The following is a 22,396-nucleotide window of genomic DNA, read 5'->3' as shown; positions in this document are numbered from 1 at the left end:
CACTCTCTGCTGGATTTTTGCCAAAAAGTCCCGACTCTTCTTCCTTTTATCTTTTTTGTTTCTTATCACATCTTTTCTCTTTTTGTCCTTTTTTCCACATAGAATTCTATATCTCCTTCCCTTTTTTCCCTTTCTTCTTGTCTTTCCTTGTCCTTTTCTATTTCTCAGTGTCTTCCCCTTTCGGGTTGAGGCTTGGGAGCATAATGATTCTATGTCCTCTTTACCTTCCTGCGGTTCTCCAGCCTCTTCCACATTCCTTTTAGGGGATTCTTTCAATTCAGTTTTAATTACTAGATTAAAGGTATCATGCAAACTTGCAAATACTTCTTTTGCTGCCTTTTGTAATCCCTCTTTTAACGTCTTCTCTAGCTCTTCTTTCATAATCTCCATAAACTGTTCAACAGAAACTCCCATCACACACAGATTTTCCTCCACGCTCTCATCCGTCTCTGTCTCCCCCCTCGCCGCCATTTCTTAAACTTAAAACGTCTTTTAACTTCAAGAGGCTACTACTTACAGTCCCATCCTCTATGAAGCTGGGGAGCAAAGAGTACTTACATTCTCCGGGAAACGAGAAAGTTTGTTCCATAAAGTCCGGTAAAAATATAAATATACTCAGCCTCTCTTTATCTGGCCGCTTCCTTGGTCTTCTTTTCGCTAGGCATTTTCGGCATATTTCTCAAGGATGTGTGCACTCTTCAGTCTTGAAGGTTTCTTACAATCCACTGTAGCGGTTAAATTAAAAACAGGACGGAGGCTGCAGCTATGGGGAACATGGCGGCCATGTTCCCCTCCACTCATCCGCGTCTGCTTCAAGGCAGGCAGTGGTCACCTCTCCGCTGTGCCAAAAACGGGAAGGGCCACCACAAAGCCCCAAAGAGTATTAACAGAACTCTTCATCTCTTGTAACATGGTCGGGTGTCAGCAGAAGACATAGCTGTCTTGTAGAGCTGTTTGTCGTCAAGACCTCATAAGTGCTTTTACAATATGGAATAAATGCTGGGAGGGTTGACCAAATACTCACCTTTATCAAGTGGTGTCATGCATACTTGTCTCATACCCTCCAGATTATTTCATTCAAACTGCTAGTACCACTGCCAAAGACATCCTCTGATACAATGGCTGCTTCCAGTTATTCCAATCAAGGCAGACATAGAGAAACCATAATGTCAAACTGGCCAGGCACATGAATTTTGCTGGAGCAGGAGTCAGCTACTTGTTGCCAACTGGTTTTTCTGGCAGGATCCTGCAACTTTATGAAAATTTAAGCAGGTGAAGCTTTTGCCCACAGATGCACAGATACGAATGTCAGCTGCTGCATTGCTGTTTATAATATAGTGGTTAACAGGGGTCATTTCGTAGAAAAAGAGGTGCAGGAGCTCATTAGCATAACTCATTAGCATAACTTATTTGCATATGCCACACCCCTTGACATCACTGGAAGTGTGTCAGAAGGCAACACCCACCACTCAGGCTCCACTGGACTGTTTTGAATTGCTAGCTATTGGGGGGGGGGGGAACATGCAGATCTGTCCTTGCAGAGGAGGGAGAGCTTGTACCTGAATAAAACTTGGGTCTTAAAGGTGCCAATGGACTGTTTTGGACTGGGGGGCGGGGCGGGGGGGCTCTGCAACTTATCTGGCTCCCTCTTGCTCTGACTGATAGCTGCTGGGAGAAGGGGGTGGGGCTTGTTGCATGTGCCCGCCCCCTGAGCTCTTTACTGCCGGAGCTCCACTCCTGTGCGCTCCTGTAGGAAATGACCCCTGGAGGTTAAAAAACCAAAAGCCCTGCCAGAAAAAAGGGTGGCAAGTTGGCAACCCTGGAGCAGCAGAAAACAAACATCTTTTGCCACAAAATAGCTTATGAGGGCCATATGTCTGTCTGTGCTGCCCAATCTGGCATCTATTGACTCTAGCTGAATTATCTCCTTAAATTATTCTTTAGCTTTGTTTAAGAAATAGCTTATTTTCCTTTTCTCCTGCTCTCTGCCTTTCAAGGAACCCATGTGTTCCTCTTAGATGTACAAACACAAGTGCAATCAAGCCACAACCGTCTTAAGCAAGGGCTTTCAAGCCAATCAAGAAGTAGATGTGGTTTGCTACTGCCTTCCTCTGCAATGTCTTCCCTGGTGTACTGACCCTGTTTTAGCCTTCAAGATCAGGCAAGACTGGCCTATACCATCCCTCCCAATCATGTGAGATCCAAATTACTCTGTTTTTTGTGTTTTTAAAGGAAGAATAGCCAGTTCTTGCCACTCTGTTATAGTAGTCTTTGGGGAAACTTGAAATGCACTTTGTATCCAGCACAACAACACTTGTGATCCAAGTTAAGACTGTTGCAAATTGTATGCAGGGGGCATCTCCAGCATGCCCTGAGACATTTTTTCCTCCCCAATCCTTGTGTTTTTCCTAAGGAATGTATAATTTGCGCACAATTTTGCAACAGTTTGGTCAGTCCTAATAACAAGTTACACAGCTCTCTGTGTGTGTTTGTGTGGAGGGAATTCTTCTCAAAGACCACTCCTTGACTGGTGTGTAGGGTTGCCAGACTCCCGGTCTGGCCAGGGGATCCCCCAATCTCTGGGGCTCTAATCTGCCACTGGCCAGCTGGGGAAGCCCCACCTCTGAATAGGCTCGTTGTGCGTCACCGTGGTTGGTGCAAAGACATCACACAGAAGTGACGTCTTCATGCCGGGAGCATCATGTGTCAACACTCTAGCGTTTTGGCCAAAAACTCTATGATAACCATTGAATTTCGACCAAAATGCTAGAGCACTGATGCATAACGCCCCCAGCATGATGACTGCACTTCCATGTGATGTCATTGTGCTGACAACATAACATGCAGTAACATCGCCCTGCCTCCCACACTCCTGGATGACTCCCTCCCACCCCCCACCTCAGGACAATCGGATCTGGCAACCCTATTGGTGGGCAACCCTTGTGGGGGCAGCATTGTTAACAATACTTTTAATCATGCAGAGGGGCTACGTTTGAGCAGTCATGCTAGAGATGATTTCTGTCAGGGCCTTCAGTTTTGCAGCTGGAAATACCGAAATGCAGAATGAGACAATTTCTGCTGATGTGCAAACTGCTGCATCAGCATTCACAAATCACTGATCTTTGTAAAAGTTTCTGCACAATTTTTGGCTGCTCCAGGAGTAGCTCCAAATTTACTGCCCCATTACTCTGCATTTTTCAGATCCACCTTTCCTGCAATTTTTTCCCTTTGGGTATTAACTCACAGTTTTAAGTGTGGAATTCCTGAAATTGACGAACCCCGGGCGACAAAGCTCCAGGGGTAGAGGGTTCGGAGGGCGACAGAGGCAGCAACTACCGAGCTACTGGAGGAAGCCAAGACCCGGGAGACCTCAACCCCCTCCCTCAGCGACAACGGAGACCCCGAGGAAGGAGGAGCCAGGAAGAGACGGGGCCAGAGGAATAGTCCAACATGGACTCCTTTCCTCTGCAGCCGATACAAGGGGGATGGGCCCGATCTAGAGGGAGGGACAGGTGGAGATGCCAAGACAGCGGGCATCAGTCCCCTCATACTCACCGGAAGTGGGCACTCCCCTGCATGCCCAAGCTCAGGACAGGAAACACGGGGAGATAGAGGGAGGTGGGACTAAAGGGGAAAACACCATAGGAATGAGAGAAATGGTGATGGGCAAGTGGAAGTGGCAACAGGATCGTTGATAACAGAAAGGGGTGTGTCACTAAAGGGGGGGAAGGAAGGATATAAGGAGGGAAGCGGAAGAGTGCCGGGGAGGATCTCGGAGGCGGCTGTCGAGACTGACAAGAGAGAAGAGAGAGTGGCTGTCGACCCGAGGAAGGTGACTCGGGGAGTGACGCAACTCCCCATCCCTTCCATGTCTGAGGCACTTGCTTCCCTCCTACATCCTCCGTCAACATGGCAAGCGGGTTCACAAGGCCTGGGGCACCCCAGAGCCCGACAGTTTCCTGCTACCCTTTTGTGGCGTCAGTATCACATGTACACTAGTACACTCCCCCCCCCACAAGTCCCATAAACAACAGACTGATCTTTTAAGCATAGTTTTGATTGTGTTACAACAGAGAATTTTTTAAACTTAATATAATGCAAGAACAAAATGGGCAGGGAAATTTAATGTAGCTTTCTCCATGCAATTACCCGTTTTTGAAATTCCTTTCCTTTCCTTTTTTTTTTGTTGGTAGGTTTTGTCGCCTCACGCTTATATCGTTTCTTCATTCTCCCCACCCCCTTTCTTGCCCTATAGCTCCCAGTGTGTTTTTGATGACAATTCAGTCTTTTAACCATTTGAAAATAATGAAATTATATAATTGATCTGATAATCATGGGAACTCAACATGTGCAGTGTTTCCATTTAGCATGCTTCATAATTATTGAATAACACCATTATGAATTTGTGTATCCAGTTCAATGATTGTGAATGGAATACTATATTCATTAGGATATTGTGGGAGTCTTCATCGGTCATTTTCTTAGTTGGTGACTAAGGAGGAGCGGGGAACCTTTGAAATGGCGGCAACCAAGCTGTTCCCCACAATACATCCAGCCTTTTAAAAACAATGTTATGATGTTATAACATTATTGCACATGCACAAAAAAGGGAGGTTCTGTCACTGAGGAAGTACATGATGACACATTTAGTGTGCTACATAATTATTGAATAGCACTGTTACAAATTGCTGTATCCAGTTTGACAATCACCAGTCTTGGCAGCAACAATGGTATGTTATACAATTACTGCAAATGCGCCAAAAAAAGGAGGTCCCGTTGCTGATGAAGTACATGATGACACAGCTGCAGAACCCCTCTTCGAATGAAGTGTGGAATACATTAGGAGGGTCAGATCTGAATTCAAGAACAAAATCCTCCCAAATAAATGCTGTTCTCTGGGAGGGGTGCCGCAAAGTCGGAGCATCAGCTGGGGATTCAACAGTGGCAACACGGAGGTGTGGAAAAGGTTTAATTGAGGAGTGATTAATATGTACAAGACACTACAGTCCAGCAGAGGGCAGCAGTACATATGAGCCAAGCAACTGCAGAGTCTTCCAAGTTATTACATGTATTATGTGGTTAGGCTTACTTTCATTAACTGGTGACAGGTGTATTTTTTTTTAGTTAGCTGTTTTCCCATCAGTTTCTGGATGCATGAAACACTCATGCAAGAAAATAACTTATATGAGGAGGGAAAAGAGAAAATAAAAAACTAAATATAAACTATTTTAGACTTTTAGAGTAGGGATTATTCTAATAATGCAAAGGTATGTTAAGCAGTACTGAGCACCTTCCGTTTCTCTCAATAAGGCACCTGATTCAAATAAGCAAGCTGCATTGTGAAGGCTGCTTTAAATGCCACTAAGAGAACAACAGTAGGTAAATATGTGTGAGGAAGAAAGCAGCATTTATGCAGTAAAGTTTGTCAAGTACATTAAGGCACAGTGCTAAGAAGAAGACAATGACGAAGAGAAGAGATTGGATTTATACCCCGCCCTTCACTCTGAGTCTCAGAGCGGCTTACAAACTCCTTTCGGCAACCTGCTTAGAACACTAAACGTCATGCCACCATCTCATAGGGTTGCCAACTCCTGATTGGAAATTCCTGGAGATTTGAGAGTGGAACCTGGGGAGGGGAGGCACCATAGTGTGGTATAATGCCATAGAGTCCAACCTCTAAATCAAGTCATTTTCTCAAGGTGAACTGATCTCTGTAGTCTGGTGATCAGTTTTAATTCTGGGACATTTCCAGGTCCCACCTGGAAAATGGAGAGCCCTAGAGATTCTTGGCCACTGTGTGATGGAATGTTGGACGGGACGGGCCATTGGCCTGATCCAACATTGGCTTCCCTGATGTTCTTATGTTCATAGTGCCCTGCTGATGCATAGGATTGCCAGGCTGCAATTGTCAACTTCCAGGAGCAACTGGGGGCAGGATAAGTGCACCAGTGTCATGCTGAGGCACTGAATTCACTTCAGGTGAAATCTGGAAGTGACATCATGGGTTACTCTAGGCCATTGGCCTTATCCAACATTGGCTTCTCTTATGTTCTTATGACAGGGGTCCCCAACATTTTTAAGCACAGGGGCACCTTTGGAATTCTGACACAGGGTGGTGGGCACAACAATAAAATGGCTACTGCAGGAGGCAAGAGGCAGAGCCAACCACAAAACGTCAGGAATAATTGCCTTTTAACATGAACATGTTGTTTTAAAAAATTTTCTTGCATAACACATAGCTTACCTTCAGTCACGCAGTGAACATCTTTGTGCTGTGGTAGCAGCAGTTGGCAAAAAAAAAATTAACAATCTGTACAGCCAATCAGATCTTCAAAGGCTGATCAGAAGCCCTGCTAGGCAAAGTCTGCCCACCTGAAGACCCTCATACTAGGATTTGCAAAAACTGTATGGTAGAAATACAGAGCTGGAAGGGACCTCAAGGGTCATCTAGTCCAACCCCCTGTACAATGCAGGAAATTCACAGCTAACCCCCCTCTCCCAGTGACCCCTGCCTCCAGGATCCCTGGGCCAATCTGGCATGGAGGAAAATTCCTTCCTGACCCCAAAGTGGCAATCAGGATTACCTTGGGCATATAAGAAAGGGCTATAAGAGCCAAGTACTGGGTCACCCCTTCCTGCCTTCCCTCTCCCAATCTGCCTAAATTCATAGTGAGTCACAGAATCAGCATTGCTCTCAGATGATCATCCAGCCTCTGCTCAAAAACCTCCGAAGAAGGAAAAATCATCACCTCCTGAGTAAGCCTGTGCCACTAAGGAACTGCTCTGTCAGGAAGTTCTTCCTAAGGTTTAGCTGAAACTCTTTTGATTTAATTTCACCCCATTGGTTTTGGTTCAACCTTCCGAAGCAACAGAACAGAACTCCACTCCACTTCATCCTCTATATGACAACCTTTCACATACTTGAAGTGGTTATCATATCACCTTTCAATCATCTCTTCAGGCTAACCATACCCGGCTCTTTCAACCTTTCCTCACAAGACTTGGTCTTCCATACCCCTCACCAACTTTCTCACCCTCCACTGGACATGTTCCAGTTTATCAACATCCTTCTTAGACTGTGGAGCACTTCTCTGTTGAAATTAATTTTGTTAGTTTTAGTCCAGTTTTCCAGCCGGTCAAGATCACCCTAAATCTGGTGAGAAAAAGGGAAGAGCTAGACTTTGAATATGATTGGTTAAATTATGCACAGATTGTAGATTTATTTAGATCTGATAAAAAAGGTATGGCTTTAGGGAGGAAAAAAAATAAAATAGAAGCGGTGTGGGAGGTAAAAGGGAAAAAATGATATCACATTTTTATAAGGTTTTGTTAAAATGGTTTACAGAAGACGAATTAGTAAAAGAACAAATGCTTAAGTGGGCCGTAAATATGAATAAGGAGGTGACTATGTCATCTTGGGAATATTTATGGAAAAATTCAGTTAAGATATCAACGTGTACCAATGTTAAAGAAAATTGTTATAAAATGATGTATAGGTGGTATATGACGCCAAAAAAGATAGCAATTATGAATGAAAATATGTCTAACAAATGTTGGAAATGTAAAAAATATGAAGGCTCTTTTTATCATATGTAGTGGACTTGTGATAAAGCTGTGACCTTTTGGACAGAGGTGCATGAAGAGATACACAATTTTTTGAAACGTACCTTTAAAAAAGAACCGGAGATACTACTTCTAGGTTTAAAGATGGAAGAAGTAAATGTAGCAAAAAAACCTCTGTTGTGGTATTTAATTACCACTGCGAGAATGACATATGCACAATTTTGGAAGCAGGACAAAATACCTGACAAATGGGAATGGATATGGAAAGTTTTGTTTATGGCTGAAATGGACAAACTAACAAAAAATTGAACAATAAAGAAGATAAAGACTTTTTTGAAGAATGGAAGGATTTTAAAGAATATTTAGAAAATAATTGGAATGTTAAAAATAATTTACTGTGTTTAGATAATTATTGAGGGTTGCAATATTGAAAAGTTTGAATTACATAAAATAAGATTGTTACCTTGAGACGTGAAAGGAAAATGGGAAAGAAAAGAGGAATTATATTATATGTGGGCAGGGAGAAGCATTGCGGGAAGCCATTATATGGGGGGGAGGAGATAAGAGAAAAGGATTTGGAATTATGGGAATGTAACTAAATGTTGAATATGTTATATCCAAAATAAAAGTTTTTTGGGGGAAAAAAGATCACCCTAAATCTTGGTTCTGTCTTCTACTGTATTTGCTGCCCCTCCTAATTTTGTATCATCTGCAAATTTAATGAGCATCCCTATATTCCTTCCTCCAAGTCATTTGTAAATATGTTGAACAACACAGGACGCAGGTCAGATCCCTGAGGCACTCCACCTGTCACTCCTCTCTAAGAGGCTGGGAAACCATTTACAAGCACTATTTGGGTGCAATCTGTTGTTGATGGATGTTGCAGTAAAAATAAGTCCAGGCTGAAGATTCATTCAAGAAGTAAAACCTTAACTTTTAAACACAGAGAACAGATCAACAGGTATACTGCAAGCCTGATCTGCAGCAGATCCAGCAACCACCAAAGGAGGGAACAAACAAAACAGAAACTAGAAGAAGAAACTTCCAGGCCCCAATTAGTTACTATTTATTTGTTTGTTTATTTATTTATCTTTATATCCCGCCCTCCCCGAAGGCTCAGGACGGCTCACAAGGGGCATAAATGCCTGGTTAAAACAATGAACAATATAAAACAATATAAAATACAATATGCATACTAGGCAACATCACACCCCCATCTATTTAATAACTTTGCAATTGAATTAACCCTTTAAATACCAGTCCACTTTAGGAGTGTGTGATCCACTGCTATTGCTGTCTTAACAAAAACCATTGTTTTCGCAAATGCTAGAGCACCCACAGTGTCACTTCTGCTTTTCACCTGACGCGAAGTCAGTGTGCCAGCATGATGCTTTGGGTCTGTGTGCATGTGTTCTATGGCATTATAACTCGCTGAGGTCCCTCCTGTCCCCAAACCAAGCCCTCCATTTTCATTCCAAGCCGGCCTCAGAGTTTTGTCCCTTTCTTTTAAAGGTTCCCTTGAAGCATGTGTGGGTGTGAGTCATTCTTCCTTTTCCCCTCTCTTATGTCTGGTTATAGAACCGAAACTTGAAGCTGCTTAGCATAGGATGCTAAGGGTCAAAATACATGATACGTGTGACATGAGCAGGGACATGGGTGCCTGGCCTGATTGGTTGTCACACACAGATCAGTGTAATTCCTCCTAAAAGCATTGTGTTACTTTGCATGTCTGCAGATGCTGCAAGGGAGCAGGAGGGGTTTCAGGCTTCTTTCCTGCACAGTTTTTTCATCAGAAATAGCTACGTGGGGGTCTTTGGCCCTTCCTTGGGTACTAGAACACATGGAGCTCAAGAAAGGGGCAAACAGACCCACCCCAAGGCCATTTGGGAGCCCCAAGGGGAAGGTAGGTGGTGTCGGAATTGGAAGAGTACTCAGGTTCTGCTGTTCTCTCATTTACATAGCTTGCACTGTGTGCAGAGCTCTTCCTACTTGCTGAGCGTTACTCATTATTATCCTTCTGTCTTGTCTGGCTCTTTCCAGGCAGCATTCCAACAGGCGCAGTAGCAAGGATGGACCCAAGCACTGTTCTGCTGTGTAGTTTCTGACGCTCTTTTCTAGCATGGCTCCTGCACTATTGCAAGCTACTTAAAAGAGTGGTGACTGGCACAGTTGTACCTATTATGGGCATGCAATGATATGGGAAGCTCTCCCTGTGACTGTGACCTTTCAGTGGTACTTTTAAAGTGGCCGGAGCCTCCCTTAGCTAAGAAACTAGGCAACTCCATTAATCGGACTTGCCTTCCTGCTGCTTTCAAATAAATGATTGGAATGTCTTTGTTATTTATTATAGTAAGGTTTGCTGGATAGGGATCTATGCCTACTTCCTTCTCCTTAGTAAACCCAGCTGTCTTCAGTATAGGACTCGCATTGGAAGGGGTGTGAAGGTTGTTGACTCTTCTGCTGTTGCGAAAGGAAGGGGCAGGTTCCTGGAATTAATAACCCCCCAGATTACTGCCCCAGTCTTCCCCACAGCAGAAGCCATAGAAAAGAGCAAGAGTCCAGTAGCACCTTAAAGACTAACTGAAGAAGTGAGCGGTGACTCACGAAAGCCACATATTTTGTCTTTAAGGTGCTACTAGACTTTTGCTCTTTTGTACTGCTTTTGTTGTTCAGTCGCACAGTCGAGTCCAACTCTTCACGACTCCATGGACCAAATCACGCCAGGCCCTCTTGTCTTCCGTCATGCTTAATTCCATGTTCATTGCCTCAATAACACTGTCTAACCATCTCATCCTTTGCCGTCCCCTTCTTCTTTGACTAACATGGCTACCCCTCTTGATCTACAGCCAGGGCCGGCTCGCTCACTAGGCGAGCTAGACTCTCGCCTAGAGCATGGCCATCATGGGGGCGCCGGACTGAGCCACCCTCCCCCCGCTAAAAGCTTGTGCCATGCATTGGCCACTGCTGCCTTTTCACTCCCCTGATTCCCAGCCCAGCCTCTGACCGCCCCGCGCTGGTGGGGGGGAGGGGGCTCCCTGGGAAGCCCTTGGTGGAGCGGAGCCTTTTGGCCCACCTCCTCTTCTGGCCAGGCGGGAAAGACGAAAGGCCCCACGCTGCACAGAGATGTTTACCTGGCCAGCTCCGGGAAGGCGCTCCTCCGCAGGTAGTTCTGGGACGGGTGGGCAGACGGGTGGGCGGATGGATGGGGAGACGAGGGACCACAGCTGGCCAGCCAGCCAGCCAACCTGCCTGCCTGCCAATGGGCCAGCGACTGGTGCCCGTTCGCCTTCCTCCCGGCCCTCCTTGGGCCCCACTGGCTTCCCCTTCCCTTCTGTCTCTCTGGGGTGGGCAGCTGGAGGAGCAGGGTGGAAAGGGGGGAGGAGCTGAGGAAGAGTCAGTTTTGGGGAAGGGCTGCAGAGAAGAAGCCACATGGAGCGGCTGAGCAGCCTGCAGCCTGCTGGACCCGCCCCCTGACCACCCTCCCTCCTTCCGCCCGGCCCATGATCCTCTCCACACGTGGTCAGAGGCGCCCCGCTCGCCCAGTAGCAGCCAGCTTCCCAGCTGGGGGAAAGGGAGTGAGGAGCAGATCCTTGCAGGGAACAGATACATACCTCCTGCAATCATTTTGTAAAGTCTGTTTGTTCTGTGAGGGGGGGAGTGAGAAAAGCTGCACCCTGAAATTACTGCGTATTTACAGCTTTTGAAAGCAATACAGCCTTTCCCTCCTTTTCATCTGGTTATTCCACTTAAAGTTGTTCTGATGTGACAATTAAAAAAGATGTTCCTGTGGACCTTGCTCACTTTCCCTGAAGGCAAACACAGATGTGCAGAATGTCTGTGGGGATTGAAATGATCATGGGGCCACAACACGGGGTGGGGGTGGTGGGGTAATAATTCTCCCCAGAGACATTTTTGGATAGGGAAAATGGTATGGGAGGAAGGCGAGAACCCATGCTATTTTGCTATTTTCCAGGTTGACTTTTGAGTAGTAGTTAGGCAATTGAATGGGGGGGGGGGGGAATCAGTGCTTGTGAACATCTGTGTGACTGTGCATTCTTGAGCGTTTCTGTACAGTGGGAAATATATATTTGGCTTTGGTTATTATGTGATATGCCTATCATCATTATTATTATTTCCTAAAATGCATTTATGTTTGAAAATTGGTGGGTGCACCGGGGGGGGGGGGGGCCAGAAGGTAGCCTCACCTAGTGTGCAAAAAAACCTGGAGCCAGCCCTGCCTACAGCAGAAGATATTTCCTTTATTCCTTCGCTTGCAGAATTCTGTGAGATTTAGTGAAGTCAGGGGCCTGCGGCTCCATCACTGCACAGTTGCCGGCTACTAGGCTTGCCAACCTCCAGGTGGTAGCTGGAGATCTCCTGGGATTGCAACTGATTTCTGGGTGACAAAGATCAGTTCTCCTGGAGAAAATGCTTTGGGAGGTAGACTCTATGACATTATACCCCACCCCAAACCTTGCCCTCCCCAGACTCTACTCCCCCAAATCTCCAGGAATTTCCTAACCCAGAGCTGGCAACCCTAACTTCTGTGTATGGGACATTGTCAGCATGCTGGTCTGTATTGCAATTGGTGAGTATGCACAAGGCACCTATAGACTTCAGCGCAGTGACTACATGCTTTTAGCTCCTTGCAACTGGGTCTTTTCTGCTATTTCCCTTCTTTACTAAGAGTATAGGGTTCTACCAGTGCAGTCTGTCTGATAAATATATGTCCATCCTGCTAATTTTTAAAATTTCCTACTAATTTTTTCTCAAGGCCAATTTTTACATTATTTTGTGTGGTGTTATTTCAGACATATACTGGGGAGGGGGCACCATAGTGAAAGAACTGTAGCAGCTTTTGTTGTTCAGTCGGACAGTCGAGTCCGACTCTTTGCAACCCCATGGACCAGATCACACCAGGCCTTCCGGTCTTCCGCCGTCCTGTGAAGTTTGCTCAATTTCATGTTCGTTGCATCTATGACACTGTCTAACCATCTCATCCTTTGCCGTCCCCGTCTTCTTTGACCTTCAATCTTTCCCAGCATCAGGGTCTTCTCCAGTGAGTGCTCCCTTCTCATTTGGTGGCCAAAGTATCTGAGCTTCAGTTTCATTATCTGGCCTTCAAGGGAACAGTCAGGGTTGATTTCTTTTAGGATTGACTGATTTGATCTTCTTGCAGTCCAAGGGACTCTCAAGAGTCTTCTCCAGCACCATAGTTCAAAAGAATCTATTCTTCGGCGCTTGGCCTTCCTTATAGTCCAACTCTCGCAGCCATACATGACTACTGGGCAGGACTTTTGTTGGCAGGGTGATGTCTCTACTTTTTATCATGCTGTTTAGGTTTGCCATCGCTTTCCTCCCAAGGAGCAGGCATCTTTTAATACATCCTAGCATCCCCCCCCCTAAAACCAGCTCCATCCTTTCTCCCTTACTTCTTGTTAATGTTGAAACTTTCTGCATGATCACATTCACAATTCCTCCTCAATTTTTAATTTCATAGTCTTTTCCATATATTCTTTTCTTCCAAAATGATCTAGCTTTTTTACTAACATTGTCAAAAGTGCTTTTAATATCTGACTTTCTTCGTGCTGTCCTACTTCTGCTAAAGGTTTAACCCCCCTCCCCCAAACCACGGTCCCAATCCAAATTAGCTGCTGAAAAGAAAAAAATTATGTTAGGTGTTTCACCCTAGCATCTTGCCTGGTTTGGCTGTGATCTGTGTTATTAGAGCCCTATGTTGAACCACAGTAGAGATGAACAGAAAGTATTTCCTCCTAGTCATGGCCTCATTCTACCCGGTGGCAACCCACTGCCTTTAACTGTTCTAACCTTGCTATAAATATTTCCAGGTCAGGCCTGAATCTCTGTGGTAAGACACATCCTGACTTTCTGTAATGCTCCCTAATATCTTGCTAGGGAAGTTCCTCATCCTTCCTGTTTACTCATTCTTTGGTCTCCTTGCCTGACTCTTTATTTGCTGCTTTCCTACATCCCTGCCCCAGCCTCTCATGCATGGACCTTGCCTGTGATTGTCTTCTGTATCTGAATTTACCCTCCTGTGCTATGTTGATGTGGCCGTTATTCTAAGGGCTAACCTAGGCACTTCTGTGAAATCTGTTCCCAGCACCCTATCTTGTTTCCAGTCGCAGACCCACTGTGCCTTTTACTTTTTGCACTCAGAAGGCTCAGCTGTTTGCTATAACCCAGAGCAGACAGACACACCAAATAAGTCAATCAAAAATGTGATGAAATAGCTTCAGGTCCTTGGAACCTGTGGGTCAAGCGAAGATGCAGCACTTGAGCACTACGAGCAAAATATAAGGTCAAACACTAAAATTTCACATAGAAGGAAAATGTACCAGCATTATTTTTTTTGCTCTTGAAGTATTGCCAAAACTGTTGAAAAATGTCTTAAGAGAAACTGATATTCCTACTTATACAATAAGCAGTCATACTCCAGACATATCATATTATCAGAAAGCAAGTAATAAAATTTCTCCAGGATTTGATATATCAATTCAATTCAATTTATTACAGGTCTTTATGACCGAAGTCTTGACCAAGAGGATACCAAAGGGGGGTAAAATAGGTACATAAAATAGACATAAATATGTCAAGGTACATAATAACAGTCACATAAAACCCAGGCTGAGCCCAGAGATTAAAAATTACCTAACTACACTTGGGGCGGAGCCAACTAACTAAAATCATCCGAAGATTAAAAATCGGTGTCGAAGTTTTCAGAAGTGCTGGACTTTTCAATGCTTCTTGAGAGCAGCCACCTTAGCCAAGAACCGCGCCACGTTAGCTGTTATCAGTCCATCGGCATTTGAGTCAGATAACAGTACTGAGAGCACCCAAGGTTGCGCGGGAAGATTCATCTTCGTGAGAATAGGAGAGATATAAGTGCCTCTAACTTGAGTCCAGTGGGGACAGCGAAATATCAGGTGATCTAAGGTTTCAATTTCGCCAGAATTGCACAGACAAAGGCGATCTGAGTAAGAAAGGCCTCCAAATCTTCCCAGAGTTACCATTGTTGGAAATACATTTAAGCGGGCCAGCATAAAGGCGCGGCGGTGAGATGGAATTGATAACGTTGAATAAAAGTCAGGAAATCTCTCTGGAGGGGACAACCCCAAAGCCAACGGAGAGCAGGTGCGTCTTGCCCTGGCCACGGTGCTGGCCCAATCCAACTGTTTAAGTTTCTTCAAGGTTTCCTCAAGCTGAGAGGGCATCAGCTCTTCGTTAGGTGAGGACATCGGCACTCCCAATGTCCTGAGTTTACCAGCAAGAAGGGACAACCAAGGGTTGGATGTCGTGTCCTTTAAGATGGAACGAAGAAAGCCGGCCTGGGGGTGATGACTTGGGTCAGATAACTTAAATCTCAACTTGAATGCCCTCTTCCAAGCACGTGCTTCAAGCGAAGATTGAACCAGTTCCATACGAAGGACAGTCCCAGCAACACACCGTGGCGTTCCAGTAATTCTCCTAAGGAAGGAGTTTAGCTGGGAATCCAATTTCTCATCCACGCCAGCAATCCAGATTTCTACACCGTATAAAATTTGGGAGACCACCTTCGCATTGTACACCTCGATGGCCGGGGGAATCCGCTTAGCCCCCTTTGTACGGAAGAATTTCTCAACCAGTGCCGTGGCGAGTCTGGATGACTTCTTAACGTATGTCAGATGAGCGGACCAGGATAGATTGTAACTAAAAACAATACCTAGGTATCGGAAGGAGGAAACCCATTCTAGTTGGCCATTCCCAACTTTAAAATACAGAGGACCTCTTCTTCTCTTGACAGAGAAGCGAAGAACCTTGGACTTTGCATAATTCACGATAAGCTCTTCTTGTTTGCAATAGTCCAAAAAGGCATTGACAGTAGACCTCAGTCCAACTTCAGATGTTGCCAGCAAAACAGCATCGTCAGCATAAAGTAAAAGTGGTATAGGAAGACCAGCTAAATACGGAGGATGTCTGGCTCTCATTTTAAGAAACGGCACCAAATCATTAATATAGATGTTAAACAGGCAGGGGGCCAACAAACATCCCTGTCTAACTCCCTTCTGCACTGGAAAGGAGTCTGTCCTGACTCCTGAAGAATTCACTCGAACCGAGGCAGATGTTTTAGAATAGAGAGCCATAATCAATCCCAGTAGTCTGCGGTCAATATTGGTGTTCAATAACTTCTCCCACAATCTGCGACGAGAGATGGAGTCGAAGGCAGCCCTCAAATCCATGAAGGCCGCATAGAGACAACCTCTTGGACGCAAGGAATACTTGCTGGCAAGATGGAGAAGCGTCAGACAATGGTCTGTAGTAGCGACACCCTGTCGAAAGCCACACTGTTCAGGAAAAAGGAACCTCTCTTCATCAAGCCATTTCTGGAGTCTCTCCTGAAGGAGTGCAGAGTAGATCTTCCCAGGGGTAGCAATAAGGCTAATCGGTCTATAATTCCCTGGGTCGTTGGTATCCCCACCTTTGTGGATAGGTACCACAGTAGCTGTCTTCCAAATATCGGGGATATTAGCTGACTTGTTGATATCCGAAAACAGGTGGGCCAAGCGATGAGCCCACCATTCGGGATTCACCAAAAATAGTTCTAGAGGTATAAAATCCGGGCCCACCGCTTTGCCACGCTTCATCTGATTAAAACGTTCAAGTACTGACTCTGGAGAGACCCGCTCCCAGTCCGGAGCAGAGATCAACACCTCATCAATTTCCTTCTCATCGACAGGGCATTCTGAGGATTGGTACAAAGCTGCAAAATGCACCCTCCATCTGGCTGGGGAAATTGTTGTCACGATGTCAGCCTGACGTCCTGGTCTAACAAGCCTCCAAAAGGCCTTCACATCCCTGGACTCCAAGATGGTAGCAAGAGATTCCCAGTCTTGAGTGGCCATGGCTTCCTTTTTCACTCGAATTAGGTCCTTAAAAACTTTTTTGAGAGAAAAAAATCCAATCAAGTCCTCAGGTCTCCTAGTAAGTCTAAAACGCCGCAATTTTACTCGAATGGCCTTCTTGGCCAACCTACATTCGGCATCAAACCAGTGATTTGGATGACTTTCTGGCATCCTCCGCTGGTCCTCAGAAACCCGCTTAACTGAGGAACAACTATCCACAAAAAAGTTAAGAAGGTCAAGGTAAAGTATAGATTGCAGCTGGGAGGGATTTATCAGAGAGGGAAACTCAGGGAAATTACCAGAGTCCAGGCGATCTTGAATCTCAGCCACCTGCAAAGCATCCACTGGTGGGTTCCTCCGAGCACATCTAATCCACTGTATAGCATCTCCGCTGGACTTTATCACAACTGCCTCCCCTAAGTGACCAGTGGGAATGTTTAGAGAAAGAGACAGTGGAAGATGATCACCCCCTAGGTAGTCTCCAACGACAAACTCTTGCACCAAGGGGAAAAATTCTTGAGATATTAAAAGAAAATCAATAACACTAGAACCCTTTGGGGTATAACACGTAAAATCACCTGGTATATCCGGAAAAACTACACCATTTAGGAAAACCAGATTCTGCATTAACGCCATCATAGCTAGCCATTTGCCAGCTAGATTGACCTTCAGGTCCTTGGAGACACGAGAAAACCAAGGAGGGGGCAAAACTAAGTCGTCCAGGTCACCCACCAAGGACAACAATTGGGCATCAGAGGCACCAATCCTAGCATTCAAGTCCCCTCCCACGAGTATCATAGCGGCGGGATAAGTCTGCTGAAGCTTCTCAACCGTTCCTTCCAACTCACTCCAGTGCTTTTCAATCTCTTCCTCTAGTAAAAGCGGGGGGATATAATTGTTCACCAGAAGTATGGTATGATCAGAGGAAGTCAATTTCAAAATAATCACCATCCGATAAGGTGAAGACATCAGAAGAGAACACATAGTCAGTGGCAAGTTGTTGGAGATCAAGCACGCCACACCGGCCCTGGGACGTCCAGGGCCGGAACCCTTAATTGCAGAGGAAGAAAAGGCCTGAAAACCAGCCACGTTTAGAGCCCCAGTGGACCAGGTTTCCTGTAACATAACAATGTGGTATTTCAGAAATAACTCAACAATAGAACAATCGTGTCTCTTTGCCTTCCACCCATTCACATTCCAAGAGAGAATCTGAAGCTTCTGAGTACTGAATTGTCAATCTGTCTTAGATTTGGCCCCGGTTCTCTCTACTTGGTCTGATACAGAGGTTGGATTTGAAGGGAGGGTTGTTATCTCCTCCACTCCCGAATCACAGAGAATGCAGCCATTTACAGGGAGCAAAGTCGGATTCTGCAGATGACGGAACCTCCGCTCGGCATCATCTATGAATGCGAGAGACTGCTGCAAGGTAGCTTCTTGTGGAAAGTTTCCACCGGTCGATTGTTCCCTCATATCGGATCCCATTGTCAATGGGGGGCCACCCCAAGAATGGTGAACCATGGCTGTGCACACCGATTGATGGGAAGTCGGGCCTCCAGAGTTAGCCTCAGTGTCGTGCAGGGCCTCACTTGCTCTAGATGGCAGATTTGCAGAGCCGTGCACTTGTGAATGGATATCCTGGTTGCAAACATTAGATCTCTTGTCCAAGACTTGTACTGAGGTCAAGACGTCATGCATATACTTGATATTCTGTAATATCGCCTCTTGCTCCAATGGGGATGGCTTCTCTGCGATCTTGCCATCTTCTACATTCCTGATGTCAAAAAGAGAGCTACCAGCCTTTCCCACTTCCAGAGTCTCCCTCCTGTTCTCCTGAACCGACTCCTTCATCTGAGATTCCACAGACAGGTCTTGAAAGGACCGAACCACCACTTGCCGAAAAACTCTTTGTGATCTTATCCTAAAAGACTTGAGCCGGGCTTGAGATTTGATCATAGAAGGAACTTTCAAAACAAGAGCCCAACACCTCAAAATGTTATGTAAAAGACACCTCATAGTGACTTAATCATATAAAAATGAATTGCATAGCCATCACTGTGTACGTCTTTGACTGCAAGGCTGAAAGCTAGTGTGAGACCAAGCCTCATCCATTTCAGTCCTCTATTTCAAATTGTCTGACCTTGTAACTTAGGTTTGCCAGCTCCAGGTTGGGAAATACCTGGAGATCTGGGTGTGCAACCTGGAGAGGTCAGGGTCTGGGGGAGGGGATGACCCCAGTGGCAGGACCACATTATGACTTTCATGGGACCTAGGCACTTTTGCCATAATAATATCAATATTAAAAATTATTTTTGACATAACTTTAAATATTTCAACTTTTTTTTTCTGTTTTAGGCAAAATTTAATAGATTTTGTGCCCCCTAAATATTTCATTAAAACATTTCCTGCAACCCTAAGAGTTCACTTCCCCCCTCTGATTTTAAAAGAAATTAAAACATTTTTTTGTGGGCCCCTAAAAGTCAGCCCAGCTGACTGGGGTGTAATGCTACGGAGTGTCTCCTCCAAATCTGCCATTTATTCCAGAAGAATTGATCTATGTAATCTGGAGATCTGTTGTAATCCCAGGAGATCTCCAGGCCACCCTGTTTGTTACTAAATCCCCCTTCCATGTATTTGTACATCTGCAAGGCTATTTTTGGGCAGGAACGCACAGGAACGGAGTTCCGTCTGGCTCCCGAGTTGGCCACGCCCAGCAGGAACTCATTAGCATAATAGGCCACACCCAACATCAGGAACTCATTAGGACTAGCTACGTTAGGGGTGTGTGGCCTAACATGCAAAGGAGTTCCTGCTACAAAAAAAAAGCCCTGGGTTTTGACAACAAACAGGGTAAACAGAATAAGAAGCAAAAGGTGGGTGTGGCTGGATGACGACACTTCTGGTAACATGGGGGTGTGGCCTAATATGCTAATGAGCTGTGTCATCAGGGGTGTGGCCTAATATGCTAATGAGTTTCTGCTGTTGGGTGTGGTCTATTATGCTAATAAGTTCCTGCTGGGCTTTTTCTACAAAAAGAGCCCTGTGACATCTGTATGTTGCAATTTGCCATAATTACATGTATTTTTCCCAATTTCAGGTTTAGTATATATTAATAGAGTTGTTGGCCTTAATATCAAGGAAAAGAAGCTGGCAGTCAATCAGGAAAAGAGATACATTCAGAGGGTATGCTCCAAAACTGTGTATGCTACAAGCTAGTATGGTGCAGTGGTTAAAACAGCAGAGTAGGATCTGGAGATCCAGGGGTGAAATCCTCACTCTGGTGTGGAAGCTCGCTGGCTGGTCTTGGGCCAGTATCTTTCAGCCTAACCGTGTTGTTGTTGTAAGGATAAAATGGACTAGGGGGAAATAATATTACAAGCCGCTTTAAGTTCCCATTGTGGAGAAAAAAACCCAAAGTATAAATATCTAAATTGACAAAATGAATGGTACAAAGCTGCTGCCAAATATGGTTAAAAGTTAGGAGCTGGTACCTAATAAATAGGATGCATGGGATGCTGTAAAATTAGGCCTGAAGGCTGAATTCTGGAGTGGCCCAGTGCAAGTCCCAGAGATGACAGGCATCAAACACTACAGCTAGAGCGCTCAAGTGGAATTCTCCATGGAAGCAGTCCATGCATTCCACAGCAAGTCACTGTATGAGCAGTCATCAAGGGATGAGTGTGTGTGTGTGTGTGTGTGTGTGAATCAGCAAAGGGCTATGTGCCGGAGGCCCACCCAGGAGTTACCCTGCCTCCAAAGAAGTTGTTGAGGAGAAAATTCTCTCTATGGAAAGATTATTATTTCCACCTCTCTGTAAAGTGAAGTGATTACTGAGCCTGTTGCAGGAGGGAGGCGGTGAAGCAGCAGCAACAAATGCTAATAGGAATGTCCCATTTCTTGGGAACTGATCTCTGAGCCACTGCTTTGGAAAGAAAACAAAAGCTTCCAGCTCTTCCGCTTTAGCAGTTACTAGGAACTGCAATGTTTGCTGCCTTATTGCACTCTGTCTCTGCACTGTTCCTTTAAGTTAGCCTCCTCTGTCCGCAGGTAAGGAGGAGCACCACCACAGTGCAGGAGGCTTGTTATGTATTCGTTGCATGCCTAACTGCAGAGCCAATTGTAAGCCAGTGCCCCCTCCCATTAAACAGAGGTTTACCACAAACTGTGAAAATGCTTTGTATTTTGATTGAAAAGGGTAGTCAAACACAGCCCTTTGCTCAGTGCAGACAGTCTTACCTTAGGAAATTGTAGGAAATGTTCTATTGTATGTAGCATGCTCCATGCCTGACCTGAGATGGATTTCAATCAGGAACCACCTTGCATGCCTTTAGCTGTTGTAGTTCAGCCCTGCAAGAATCCCAATAAAGCCTTACTAACTGAACCTATTTGCCTAAGAGACCAAGTGATTTTTCTTTCACTCATTCCAATTTAGGTAATACCCAGGCCGGGGGGGGGGGGGCAGTATTTGAAAGGCACTTGGTGTGACGACAGGAGGATATTGTGTGAAAGACAGTGCTGGCATTATTAGGTTATGGACATAAAACTGGAAAACAAAAATCTTTATCACAGCCAAAATGAAAAACAAACCTGCTGGAATATCTTTTCCTTGCTAATGATTCATCTTGACTTTTTGCAATATTAGTGAGAGAGAGAAAAATGTAGAAATCAAGGTTGGGGGTTTTTTTTGTTCTGCTTTGTGCACATAATAAGATTGATCATAATTGATCCAAGCAATCCTTGCCATTTTGTGTTCAAAAATGTTCTCTTAAAAACACTCCATTCCTAAGGGGGATAGTCTGCCTTTGCAATTCAGAGGGGGGAGGAGGGAAAGGAGCATATGAGAACCGTCCATGATTTTGCATTGGTACACAAAGGGTTAAGTACAGCAGTTGAAGGCTGCAAGCTTTGTCAGGGTTGTACTATTTTTCTAATGCATAAGGAGAAGGGAGGCTAGGAGGGAGGAGAAAGGTAAAATCCAATGAAAAGAGAATCCGAAGCAAAGCCTGGAGGGATAAGGAGGATGGCAGGCATCAAGAAGGATAACCAGTCAGGTGTGTGCAAAATTCTGTCCTAGGGAGTGAGTCTAAAAGGTAGCTTTTCATTTGCCTCCCCTCCCTCAGTTCTTGAATCCTGAGACTCTGAGTGGGTAAAGAAGGCTGCAGTCTACTGCTGAGAATGGGATGCCAGGGAGCCTCTCTTGGGGAGGAAAAAAACCTTTGACTGGGCTTAGCAACCAGCAGAAGAAAAAACAGTATCCTGAGAAGAGAACTGAATGGCCTCCTGTGGCTGTTGCTGAGCACCTACTCAGACCAAGTCAGAGGCTGGACAGCTGGCAATGCAGCGGTGGGCTAAGGACGTGGAAATCTCAGGAGGGATTTCTGGCTGAGATCTTGAGGCCACATGGAGAAGTCTGCTGGTTCATAGGACATGTCCTGCATGTGGAATGAACCTGAGTGCTTCTTTGATATGGACCTGGCTGCAGCTGGGTGAGCTATGTGTGTCAGAGAGCATGATGCTCTGTTTCATTTGCTAAGAAGAAAGACCAAGAGACCTCACTGCAGAGGACCCTACGCGAGCAACGCAATTGCCAAATGGTGTGTAGATTGCCCCTTCTGTCTTCAGCAATATATAGCTCTGTGTGTGTGTGTGTGTGTGTGTGAGTGTAAAAGAGCGAGAAAGAGAGAGATGCATCTTTGTTTTTCACATTGCCACAGTTGCTGTCCACATTTCATCCAGGATAGCTAGAGCCTGCAATACAGCTTACTGAGGGAAGGGCTGCATTTGAAAACTGGGTCTTTACAGATGCTGTTTTAAACCTCTCCCAGTTCTGTTTTACTGCTGGTTTTCCAGGCAACGTCACACCTCTTGAGGACACTGGGGACATCAGGTTTTTGCTGAGTATGGCATCTTCCTATTATCATACAGAAGGCTTT

This window comes from Gekko japonicus, unplaced genomic scaffold (assembly GCF_001447785.1).
Source record: "Gekko japonicus isolate JY-2015 unplaced genomic scaffold, Gekko_japonicus_V1.1 scaffold115, whole genome shotgun sequence".
NCBI lineage: Eukaryota > Metazoa > Chordata > Lepidosauria > Squamata > Gekkonidae > Gekko > Gekko japonicus.
Note: the sequence above shows the minus strand (reverse complement) of the source record.